Raw genomic sequence first — 13,818 nt, 5'->3', positions numbered from 1 at the left:
GAAATTCCAGTCTTTCCTGGTGAGGGATGGATAATGCCAATGAAATCATAGACCAATCATAGCCTTCATATAGTTTTGGGAAGTACAAAACAAAGAACAGAGTGGGGTAGGTAGGGGAAACAACATGATTGGTTACATCAAGGAAAGAGGATGAGCATTCATGGGGCTAGTAACCACCCCTTCTGACTATTAAGGAATGTTTGATTGATTTGTGGAACCTATCTGCATCTTGTAGTCATTGCTAGGGGATCACAACTACCAGACTTACTGTCTCTTTGGAAGAGACAAAAATTCCTCTAATTACACACAGGCAAGGATGGATAGAGGGCATATCTTTTGGGGATGGAAACAAGTTAACTTGTTGGGCTTAACAAACGTATATATAGGAAGTATCCTAGGACTACTGGTATGAGAGGTAGCAACTCTTTTAAACTAAGCTAACTCGGAGGGAAAGCTGAATCCTTGAACTCAACTCACAGACATAGAAAAGTGGCTTTAGGCAGATGAAGACTCAATTATAAAAATCAATACAGTAGAAACTAGCGGTAATAATAATTGTTAGCTTTTCATTGCCAAGGGAGGCCTTGTATTCTTCAGCTGTGCTTTTGGTGTTTTAGAGAAATACTGGATTGGACAGACTATAGGCCTGATCTAGTCTGATATTTCATATACATACTTATCTTTTTAATCTAGAAGAGATATAAAAAGCAAATATAAAGTATCATTTACTTTAGCGAAATGATTTTTATGACCCTCAGGTAACTCTCCAGAACAGAAGCAGGTTGCAGGGGAGAAATGAACCATATTGGTAAATTGGGAGGAAGCTGAACAAATATGATAATAACAAAAATTGTCAGCATTAATATAGAACTTCAAAATTTGCAAAACACTACACATATGATCTATTTGATTCTTACAACGACCCTGTGAGGTCCTTGCCCCTTACACACATACTAATGAGGCTCAGATTTTGCCTTGCCCTGGGTTACACAGCTAATTAAATATAAGAGGGAGATTTGAACCCAGGTCTTCCTGACTCCACATCCATCAGTCTAGCCACTACAGAGTATCTAGCTCTCCTTCACAATGGTTTAACCAGTTTACTTCCCATTATGCAGTGAATATTTGTTTATTTGATCACATACCCATATCCACATCTTAAACCCAGTGTAATTTATCCTCTGCTAATGTATATACATAAGTTGACTCCCATTTTGCTTAATTAGGTCAATATTAAAATTATTTTGGATTCCCTTGGTTGTGGTCTGGAGCATTATACCAAGTATTACATGTGTCAGTCCTTAAACATTGATTAGCTCTTAGGTGCCAGGCATTGTGCTAAGCATTGGGAATACAAAATATAAACAAAAAGATCATTCCTGCCCTCAAGGAGCATATAGTCTAATGGGTGAAGACAAAACATAAAAGGAAGCTAAAAATGGAGATAGTGGGGGTGAAGATACCTCTATGTGTGTTGGGGGGAGAGATGACGGAGAATTTTAGAGAGTCAGAAGTGGAGCCCTGAGTTGAATGAAGAAGTGACCGTGGCTAGCCTTTTTGTTTCCTTAAATGCAGACGCCAGGAGGAGGTGATCGCTCAGAGGAAGAGACTGTGGGAGCACTGGGATCATCCAGGGTGAGAAAGTATCAAGGGTGGGGTGGATCTTTTAGCTGCAGCTCAAGCATCTTCCAAGGTAATGGGAACCAAATGGCTCAATATTAAAAATAGGTTGGAAATAATCTGCAAATAGTTGTCAGCTGAATGTGAAATCTGAATAGTTAGAATTTTAACTGTCATGGTTCATGAAATCAACAATGACTGAAGACAAATAAGAGAACTAATAGCAGAACCACTGGATTGTTATGTTTCTTCTGGGATGTACGATTGGTTTTGTAACACTGAATTACTAACAGCTAACATTTACTAGGGATAATGTACTCTAAGATTCTAAGACTGGCAAAAACAGCCTTAAGAATTTTGTTTTTCAAGTCTTAAAAAAAAAAGTTTTTCTTGATGCTTTTTGTTTTTTATATCATCGTGGTTTTCTCCCCAGTTTCCTATCCCCTTCCCTTCCCAGAGAACCACCACATATAACAAATAGTATATTTACTTATTTTTAGTTTTCATCATTCACTTTTATAAGACTTTGAGTTCCAAATTTTTCCCCGTCCTCTCCCCCCTCCCCAAGATGGCACACAATCTGATATAAGCTATACATGTGCAATCATATTAAACATACTTCCTCAGTCATATTTTGAAAGAAGAATCAAAATAAAAGGGAAAAAACACGGTAAAGGAAAAAAAAGAGAAAATAGTGTGCTTCAATCTGCATTCTGACTCTACAGTTCTTTCTCTGGATGCGGATAGCATTTTCTATCATGAGTCTTTTGGAATTTTCTTGGATTATTGTATTGCTGAGAAGAGCAGTCTATCAAAGTTGATCATTGCAAAATGTTATTGCGTACAATGTTCTCCTTGTTCTGCTCAGTTCACTCAGCATCAGTTCATGTAAGTATTTCCAGGTTTTTCTGATGTCTGCCTGCTCATCATTTCTTACGGAACAATAGTATTCCATCACATTTGTATACCAAAACTTGTTCAGCCATTCCCCAGTTGATGGACATTCCCTCCATTTCCAGTTCTTGGCTTCCACAAAAAGAGCTGCTATAAATATTTTTGTACATGTGGGTCCTTTTTCCACTTTTGTGATCTTTTTGGGATATAGACCTAGTAGTGGTATTGCTGGATCAAAGGGTACACGCAGTTTTATAGCTCTTTGGGTATAGTTCTAAATTGCTCTCCAGAATGGTTGGATCAGTTCACAACTCCACTAACAAGGCAGTAGTGTTCCAACAAATAGTATTCTTTAAAGACAAAAAAAGAGGGAAAAAATCAGCACAGCTAATTAATATGTTTATAATTTTGCTATTCACTTTTCACAGACCCTAGGTTTAGAACCCCTGGGCTAGACGATCTTGATATTATCCACCTTACACATTTGTGAGGAAAGGTCATTATGAACCATACACATTATATAAATGTAGAGGGCCAGCTCTGAGAAAAACCATTCTGGGATAAGATACAGGCCAGAGGCCTGTTCTTGTCTTTAGGCTGATAACTCAGCACGTGGGCTCTCCATCCCTCCCTCGGCATACACGGTGCTGCTCAGGATGAAGGCTCTTCAAGCCTCCTTGGTATGCCCGTCTTCTCTCCAATACCCCCACGGCACACACATGCTAAATACCACCTGTGGGCTATTAACAAAAGCACGAGGAAGTCATGCATTATGCAAATGCCTCGCCCATGGATTTGTTGATTCTGCCTGCCTAAAAGGTTTATAAACCCTGTCCCTCAGTTTAATAAACCAAGCTGTTCTTTACTCTTCCGCCTGACCCGTGTTTTCTTTTCACTCTCCACGGCATTCGGCTATTTTGGCACCACAGCCGCTGGCGGCATGTAAATATGAGCTTTTCATTCCCAGTCTTTGTGAAGCGTATGAGTCAGATCAATGATAAATACTTAAGACCTCCTGTTTAGCTGGATGGGATGGTACAAGCCTATAATCCCTGTTACTAGAGAGGCTGAGGGTGGTGGATTTCCTGAGCTCAGAACTACTGAGCTGTGGTAAGGGGCTAAGCTGATCAGATGTCCACAACTAAGTGGCACCAACATAGGGAGCTCCTCAGGGGAGGGTGGGGATGCCACTAGGCTGCCTAAGGAGGAGTAAACTGATTTATCTTAGAAACTGCAGGTCTAAGCTTCCATGCTATACAGTAATGACATCTGGCCAGTAATTGACCACTGTACTTCCAGACTGGGCAAAATAGGGACACCCAGCATCCTCCTCCTATTCCCCCCCCCAAAAAAACTGTTTATAATCATGTTTAGCAAATGGGTTATTGCTTTTACAATTACTTCATAAAGCTTGGTTTGGTCCAAAGAAGACTGAAAACAAAACTCAGGAGATTTGATTTTAGTATGGATTTTGTCACTTTGGTTAAGTGACATTATACAAATCATTTTCTCTACCTGGGCCTTAGTTCCTTCTCCCTTTTATCTTTAAAATTCTATCACTGTATGTATTGTTAACTCCCAATAGATGGAGCTCTTTTGAATAACACTAGGATGCAGGGATGAACTAAAATGTATTTAGCATTCCAAATTCAAGGAATTCAAAATAGTGCATAAATTCCTTCCCAGTAGTGAGCCTAGAAATTTTTGAATCCTATGATAATAAAGACTTAATTGTTGGAGCCAAGATGGCCGCATAAAAACAGCATCTTACCAGAGCTCTCTCACAGGGTCTGTCAGATTCCTATAAAAAAGTGAATTTGAGCAGATTTGAGAGAGTTAGAAACTGCAAGCAGTCTGAGTGGGGCAAATTTCCAAGCCAGGAGAGTCTGAAAGGCCGAAAAAATGAATCTGTAGGCTTAGAGAGTGCTCGGCGTGCAGAGCTGCTCCAGACAGCACCAAAGCAGAAGCGGTCGGCCGGGAAACCCACGTGGGAGACAGGCTGGGAGAAAGCTGGGCGCCCGAAACCGAAACCGGCGGAGATCCCCAGGCCTCCCAACACAGGACAGCAGTCTGTGGAAGTGACGAGAAGCAGCGCAATGCCACTGGCCGTGAGACATCAACTCCTGACGCTTGCAGCCTAAAGGTATGAAATGCAGCTTCTTGAACTTCCGGGAGACACAATAGCCAGGTAAACAGCTCTAATCCCTCCCTCCCCCTCACCCAGAGAATTCCTCAGAAAAAAAAGAACACTGGAACAGAGGAGATAGAAGTGGGGCTTCGGTGGCCAAGTAGAAGAAGTTCCTGAGTCCAAAGGGGCAGAGCCGGCAGGGGTCAACACCAGGAGCCCAGACGTACTCTTGCTCCCCCAGGGGAAGTGCCAGACACCAGCTCAAACAACAAAGAGCTGAGACCATTGTTGAAGAGCAACAGTGCTAGAGAGCAGCGCTAGGGAAAGAGACATCAAGGAGCCAGACCCCTCCCCAACACCTTAGGAAACTGAAGGCTATAATTCACAAAGCCAACAACTAGACTCACAATCCCCAGAATAAGAAAGCTGGGACAGAGAGCCCTGAGCCCCAAATGAAGAAATTTAATGTAAAGCCAGGAAAAGGCTAACCAACATGAAGAAGAACACAAAAAAACCGAGGACCATTGATTCTTTTTATGGAGACAGGCATGATCAAAATACCAATTTGGAAGAGGATAGCAATGACACTATAGCCACATCTGATACCTCAAAAGGTAATGTGAACTGATCTCAAGCCCAAAAAGCATTACTAGAGGAGCTAAAGGAGGATTTTAAAAACCAAATTAGGGAGGTAAAAGAAAAAATGGAAAAAAAAATCCACTGATGAAATCAAGTCCCTAAAGAATAAGATTGGCGAAATGGCTATGGAGATTCAGAATCTAGATAGAGAAAATGACACCCTGAGAGGTAAAATCAACCAATTGGAGAAGGCGACTCAAAAGCAAAATGAAGACACTAACTCATTAAACATTAGAGTTGAGCAAGTGGAAGCTAATGAATCTATGAGGCATCAAGAAATAGTAAAACAAAATATAAAGAAATGAAAAAATAGAAAAAAATGTGAAATATATGATTGGCAAAACAACTGACCTGGAAAATAGATCCAGGAGAGACAATTTAAGAGTTATTGGCCTACCGGAAATCCACAATAAAAAAAGAGCCTTGACAGTATCTTAGAAGAAATTATCAAAGACAACTGCTCAGAGGTCCTAGAACCAGATGGCAAAATAGTCATTGAAAGAATTCACCCATCACCCCCTGAAAGAGATCCCAAACTGAAAACACCAAGAAATATTATAGCCAAATTTCAGAATTACAAAGTCAAGGAGAAAATACTGCAAGCAGCCAAAAAGAAACAATTCAAATATCGTGGAACTACAGTCAGGATCACGCAGGGTCTCTCAGCTTCTACCTTAAAAGACAGGAGAAATTGGAAGACGATATTCTGAAGGGCAAAGGGGCTGGGACTACAACCAAGGATCAACTACCCAGCATAACTAAGCATAGTTTTTCAGGCAAGGAGATGGACATTCAACGAAATAAGGGAATTCCAGACCTTCCTGATGAAAAGGCCCAGAACTCAATGGAAAATCTGACCTCCAAATACAAAACTCAAGAAAGACATAAAAAGGTAAACAGGGGGAAAAACCCCCACAAACCTTATTAATCAATAAGGGCCAATTATTTGCAACTTTATATAGGATTATATCATCGTATGTATGTTATATATATATAGGCACACACACACATATATATGTCAATCTTGAGAATGGTGCAGCTATTATGACAATTGAAAGAGATACTCATAGATTGTGAATGCCTGTATAAAATAACTGATAAAAGGATAAAAAACATAATTAAGAGATGTAAAGGGAGGGCTATGAGAGAAGAGGTTAGGAGGTAGTAGAAAAGGGTAAATTACAACAAATGAAGAGACACAAAAACACATTTCAGTAGAGGGAAAGAAGGGAGGGAGAAGAGAAGTATTTGAGCTTTACTGTCATCTGATCTGGTTCAAGAAGGGAATAACATACCCTGATAAGTATAGAAATCTAACTTGTCCTACAGGAAGCAGGAGGGGAAAGGGGGAAAAAAGGGAGGGGGGTGGTTAGAAGGGAGGGGAGAAGTAGCAAGTGGGAAACGGCAAGATAAGGGAGAGGAATCAAGAGGGAGGGTAAACTGAGGAAGGAGGTGGTCAAAAGCAAACTTTGTTGAGGAGGGGAAGGGGAAAGGGAGAAATAAAAGCATAAACAGGGGGAAATAGGATGGAGAAAAAGACAGATAGAAATCATAACTGTGAATGTGAATGGGATGAACTCTCCCATAAAACGGAAGCAGATAGCAGAATGGATTAAAAACTATAATCCTACAATATGCTGTTTACAAGAAACACATTTGAAACGGGCGGATACACACAGGGTAAAGGTAAAAGGCTGGAGTAAAATATATTGCGCCTCAGCTAAAGTGAAAAAAGCAGGTGTAGCAATCCTAATCTCAGACAAAGCAAAAGTAAAGATAGATTTAATTAAAAGAGATAAGGAAGGACATTACATCCTGCTAAAAGGCACCATAAACAATGAAGCAATATCATTGTTTAACATATATGCACCAAGTGGTATGGCATACAAATTCTTGGAGGAAAGGTTAAAGGAGTTACACGAAGAAATAGCAAAAGTATAATATTGGGAGACCTCAACTTCCCCCTTTCTGAACTTGATAAATCTAATGTCAAAATAAATAAGAAAGAAGTTAAGGAGGTAAACAGAATTTTAGAAAAGGCAGATATGAAAGACCTCTGGAGAAAACTGACTGGGGATAAAAAGGAATATACTTTCTTCTCAGTGGTACATGGCACATACTCAAAAATTGACCATGTACTAGGGCATGAAAACCTTTCTGCAGAAAGGCAGAAGTAGTCAAAGCATCCTTTTCAGATCATGATGCAATAAGAATTATTTGTAACCAAGAACCAGGGAAAAATAAGCTAAAAATTAATTGGAAACTAAATTATCTAATTCTAAAGAATGAGTGGGCCAAAGAACAAATCAGAGAAACAATTAATAACTTCATTCAAGAGAATAACAATAATGAAACAATATACCAAAACTTATGGGATGCAGCAAAAGCAGTTCTTAGGGGAAGTTTTATATCTCTAAATGCTTACATGAATAAAACAGGGAAAAAGGAGATCAATGATTTGGGCATACAGCTGAAAAAGCTAGAAAAAGAGCAAATTGAAAATCCCCAATTAAATACCAAATTAGAAATTCTGAAAATCAAAGGAGAGATTAATAAAATTGAAACCAAGAAAACTATTGAATTAATAAAACAAAGAGCTGGTTTTATGAAAAATTCAATAAAATTGATAAACCTTTGGTCAATTTGATTAAAAAAAAAGAAAGAAGAATATCAAATTACCAGTATCAAAAATGAAAAGGGTGAGTTCACCTCTAATGAAGAGGAAATCAAAACAATAATTAGGAATTATTTTGCCCAATTGTATGCCCATAAATTTTACAAACTTAGAAGTATGGATGAATATCTACAAAAACATAAATTGCCCAGGTTAACAGAAAAGGAAGTAAAATTTCTAAATAACCCCATCTCAGAAAAAGAAATTAAGCAAGCCATCAATGAACTCCCTAGGAAAAAACCTCCAGAGCCAGATGGTTTTACATGTGAATTCTATCAAACATTTAAAGAACAATTAATTCCTATACTTTGTAGACTATTTGGGAAAATAGGTGAAGAAGGAGTCCTACCAAATTCTTTTTATGGCACAAATATGGTACTAATACCCAAACCAGGTAGAGTCAAAACAGAGAAAGAAAATTATAGACCAATTTCCCCAATGAACATTGATGCAAAAATTTTAAATAAAATATTAGCAAAAAAGATTGCAGCAACTTATCACGAGAATAATATACTATGACCAGGTAGGATTTATTCCAGGAATGCAAGGCTGGTTAAATATTAGGAAAACTATTAGCATAATTGACCATATCAACAACAAAACCAGCAGAAACCATATGATCATCTCAATAGATGCAGAAAAAACCTTTGACAAAATACAACATCCATTCCTATTAAAAACACTAGAAAGCATAGGAATAAATGGAGCCTTCCTTAAAATTATAAATAGCATCTACCTAAAATCATCAACAAGCATTACTTGTAATGGGGATAAGCTAGATGCATTCCCAACAAGATCAGAGGTGAAAAAAGGATGTCCATTATCACCCGTACTATTCAATTTGGTACTAGAAATGTTAGCTGTAGCAATAAGAGAAGAAAAAGAAATTGAAGGAATTAGAATGGGTAAAGAAGAAGCTAAATTATCCCTTTTTGCAGATGATATGATGATTTACTTAGAGAATCCTAGAGAATCAAGTAAAAAACTACTTGAAATAATAAACAACTTTAGCAAAGTTGCAGGATATAAAATAAACTCACATAAATCCTCAGCATTCCTATACATTACTAACAAAGCCCAACAGCAAGAGATAGAAAGAGAAATTTCATTCAAAGTTACTGTAGACACTATAAAATATTTGGGAGTCTATCTGCCAAGACAAACCCAGGGCCTATATGAACACAATTATGAAACACTTTTCACGCGAATAAAGTCAGATCTAAATAAATGGAAAAATATCAGTTGCTCATGGTTAGGCCGAGCTAATATAATAAAAATGACAATTTTACCTTAATTAATCTATCTATTCAGTGCCATACCAACTGAACTACCAAAAAATTATTTTACAGAGCTGGATAAAATAATAACAAAATTCACCTGGAAGAACAAGAGGTCTAGAATATCTAGGGCATTAATGAAAAGAAATGCTAGAGAAGGTGGCCTAGCCATACCAGATATTAAACTGTACTATAGAGCAGCAGTCATCAAAACTACCTGGTACTGGCTAAGAAACAGAGTTGTGGATCAGTGGAATAGGATAGGAACACAAGATGGAGAGAAGTCAACGACTATAGCAATCTACTCTTTGATAAACCCAAAGAGGCCAGCTTCTGGGCTAAGAATTCACTATTTCACAAAAACTGCTGGGAAAATTGGAAAATGGTAGGGCAGAAACTGGGCATAGACCAATATCTTACACCATATACCAAAATAAAGTCAAAATGGGTTCATGATTTAGGAATAAAGGCTGATACTATAAGCAATTTGGGAGAGCAAGGAATAGTTTACCTGTCAGATTTATGGAAAAGAAAAGAATTCATGACCCAACAATAGATAGAGAGCATTACAAAATGCAAAATGGATAATTTTGATTATGTTAAATTGAAAGGTTTTTGTACAAAAAAAGCCAATGCAACAAAAATTAGGAGGGAAGCAGAAAATTGGGAGAAAATCTTTACAACTAGTATCGCTGATAAAGGCCTCATTTCTAAAATATACAGGGAACTGAGCCAAATATATAGGAATACAAGTCATTCCCCAGTTGAGAAATGGTCAAAGGATATGAACAGGCAGTTTTCAGAGGAAGAAATTAAAGATATCTATAGGCATATGAAAAAATGCTCAAAATCACTACTGATTAGAGAAATGCAAATCAAAACAACTCTTAGATACCACATCTGTCCTGTCAGATTGGCTAAAATGACAAAACAGGAAAATGATAAATGCTGGAGAGGATGTGGGAAAATTGGAACATTGTTACATTGCTGGTGGAGTTGTGAACTGATCCAGCCATTTTGGAGAGCAATTTGGAACTATGCCCAAAGGGCTATAAAAATGTTCATACCCTCTGACCCAGCAATACCACTTCTAGGGTCGTATCCCAAAGAGATCACACAAGTGGGAAAAGGACCCATATGTACAAAAATATTTATAGCAGCTCTTTTTGTGGTAGCTAAGAATTGGAAATCAAAGGGATGCCCATCAATTGGGGAATGGCCAAACAAGATGTGGTATATGAAGGTAATGCAATACTATTGTGCTGTAAGAAATGGGGAAGATACGTACTTCATAACAACCTGGAAAAACCTACACGACATAATGCTGAGTGAGTGGATCAGAGCCAGGAGAACATTATACACAACCACAGATATATGGATTCTGTGAGGACCAACCCTGACAGACTTTGCTCATCTTAGCAACACAAGGTACAAAGACAACTCCGAAGGACTCACGATGGAGAATGCTATCTACATCCAGAGAAAGAACTATGAAGTATGAATGCAGATTGAGGCACACTTCATGCTAGCCTTTCCCCCTGCTTTTTTTTTTCTTTTTCTTTCTTTTGTTTTTGTTTTTGGGTTGGTTTTTTTTTTTTTTGGTCCTGTTTCTTCTTTCTCATGATTCATTTCATTGGTCATAATTCTTCTCCATAACTTGACTAGTGTGTAAATTAATTCAATGCAAAGTTATATGTGGAAGTTATATGGGATTCCATGCCATCTTGGGGAGGGAGGGGGGCAGGGAAGGAAGAAAATCTGGAACTCAAAATTATGTAGAACCGTGTGTTGTAAACTAAAAATTAAAAATAAATTTAAAAAAAGACTTAATTGTTGTTCAGTCATTTGAGACTTTTTGTGATCACATTTAATGCTTTTTTTTGGCAAATATACTGGAGTGGTTTACCATTTCCTTTTCCAGCTCATTTGATAGATGAAGAAACTGAGGCAGATAAGGTTAAGTGACTCACCCAGGGTCACACAGTTAGTGTTTGAGGCCATATTTGAACTTGCGAAGATGAGTCTTCCTGACTTTAGGCCTAGCACTCTATCCTTTGCACTACCTAGCTGCCCTAATAAAGACTTAAAGGATCTGTTATTGCATTGGTGTGGGTATTATCTCCACCAAAGCAACCCAGGGTCACTTCTATTCTGTGGTAAGATATTAGAGAACTTTGTAATTATACAAAAAATAAATAGTTATCTTGGATAAAGTTAAAAGAGTTGAAATGGTTTGAGACTGGAAGGGGAAACAACTAAATGCTTAAGTTTGTGAGTCTACTACCCCTATAGTGGAAATTATATTGGACAGGTAGAAAAGATGATCATGACTCTGTTTCTGTACTATACTTTCTTGGGCAGCTAACCTCAAATGGAGTCATGAAGAATTGGACACGACTGAACAAATAACCCTGTATTTTCACTTTCAGTATTTTTATTTGGCATTTTTGAGTATAGCAGAACATGACTACTGTTTTGATTATTTTCCAGTTAACATTAGGCACCTATATGATTTATAAGTATATATCTCAATACAACATAATTTTTGACCTCAGGAGTTTGTCATCTACAGTCATCATCACCATTTAGTTAAATGTGGTGAGTATTGCTTTGCAAAGTCTGTTTTTATATTCTAGGCCCCTAAATTTTCTACAGCAGAATGCATCCCCATTATTTTATTTGCATACTCCTTTTGGGAGTTGATATTGTTAACTTTAATTAAGGGACAATTAATTAATTAATTAAGTGTCAATTAGAGGCTGTCAGGAAATAGAAGAAGCTTAGAGAGTAAATGGCACCTCCTACTACCTTTACCTGAAAGGTGATTCTTCAAATCAGGGTACATTTTATGATAGCTATCCCAGTTGGATAGGCAAAAATTTTCTCCTTGTTCTTAAAAACTTGTCTACTGAGCATGATCTCAGGCTATAGCCAGGAGTCCTCCTCAGTCCTGAAGGACCTGAAAGGAAAAGATAAAGAGAGGAGAGGTGAGCTGCTTAAGTTTAAAACTTAAAAACCATCAAGAATAATATTTGTTTCTATTAGGCTTGACAAACATTAAATGCTTATTATGTACAAGGCATTGTACTAGGAGTTGAGGTTACAAAGACCATAATGAAAAAGAGTCCCCTAATTTCAGGAAGCTTATATTCTGATGGAAAGGTTTCAAAGCATTTGTATTTGATAGTCACAAAAACCTTATGAAGTAGGTACTACAGGTGTTTAACTTTGGGTCCCTTATAACCCCCAGTGTTACTCTGGGAACCTTTGCTTATCATGTTTAGGTTCAGCATTCTTTTTTGGATCATCAGCTATTAAAAGTCTATAGCCTGATTCCCTACCAATACCACTGTGTTCAACTATATGATACAAATTCTTGAACTGAAAAGGCATTTAATTTAGGCAGAATAGGAAAGTAACAGAAAATAAGTCAGGTAATGGATATTCTTGCCAAACATCTCTCACATCTCCAGGGAAGTAACACTAATTTTCATTTAATCACTACCTTACCATTCATGGAAGAACACAGACTTATAGTGGGGAGACTTAGAGTCCAAAGCTGTTTGCTTCTTGAGTCTCTTTCTCACCAGCCTTGCATATGTATATATGACTATAGATAGTTTTAATGTCTTCCTCTTAAAACTGCCTATTCATATCCTTTGACCATTTATCAATTGGGGAATGACTTGTATTCTTATAAATTTGACTCAGTTCTCTCTATATTTTAGAAATGAGGCCCTTATCAGAGACACTGGCTATAAAAATTGTTTCCTAGTTTTCTGCTTTCCTTCTAATCTTGGTTGCATTGGTTTTGTTTATGCAAAAACTTTTCAATTTAATGTAATCAAAATTATCCATTTTGCATTTCATAATGTTCTCTATCTCTTGTTTGATCATAAATTCTTCCCTTCTCCATAGATCTGACAGGTAAACTATTCCTTGCTCTCCTAGTTTGCTTATGGTATGCCTTATGTCTAAATCAAGTACCCATTTTGACCTTATCTTGGTATAGGTGTGAGTTATTGGTTTATGCCTAGTTTCTGCGATACTGTTTTCCAGTTTTCCCAGCAGTTTTTGTCAAATAGTGAATTCTTACACCAGAAGCTGGAGTCTTTGGGTTTATCAAAGAGCAGATTGCTATAGTCATTTTCTACTGTGTCTTGCGTACATAACCTATTCCACTGATCCACAACTCTATTTCTTAGCCAGTACCAAATAGTTTTGATGATTACTGCGTTATAACATAGTTTTGGATCTGATATAGCTAGGCCAGCTTCCTTTGCATTTTTTTCATCAATTCCTTTGATATTCTGGACTTTTTGTTTTTCCAAGTGAATTTTGGGTTTTTTTTTCTAGCTCTATAAAATAATTTTTAGTAGTTTGATTGGGATGGACTGAATAAGTAAATTAATTTAGGTAGAGTTGTCGTTTTTATTATATTAGCTCAGCCTATCCATGAGCAATTGATATTTTTCCAGTTGTTTAGATCTGACTTTATTTGTGTGAAAAGTGTTTTGTAATTGTGTTCATATAGTTCCTGGGTTTGTCTTGGCAGGTAGACTCCCAAATATTTTACATTATCCACA

The sequence above is a fragment of the Trichosurus vulpecula genome, chromosome 3, assembly GCF_011100635.1.
Source record: "Trichosurus vulpecula isolate mTriVul1 chromosome 3, mTriVul1.pri, whole genome shotgun sequence".
Lineage (NCBI taxonomy): Eukaryota > Metazoa > Chordata > Mammalia > Diprotodontia > Phalangeridae > Trichosurus > Trichosurus vulpecula.
This window is presented reverse-complemented; position numbering follows the sequence as displayed.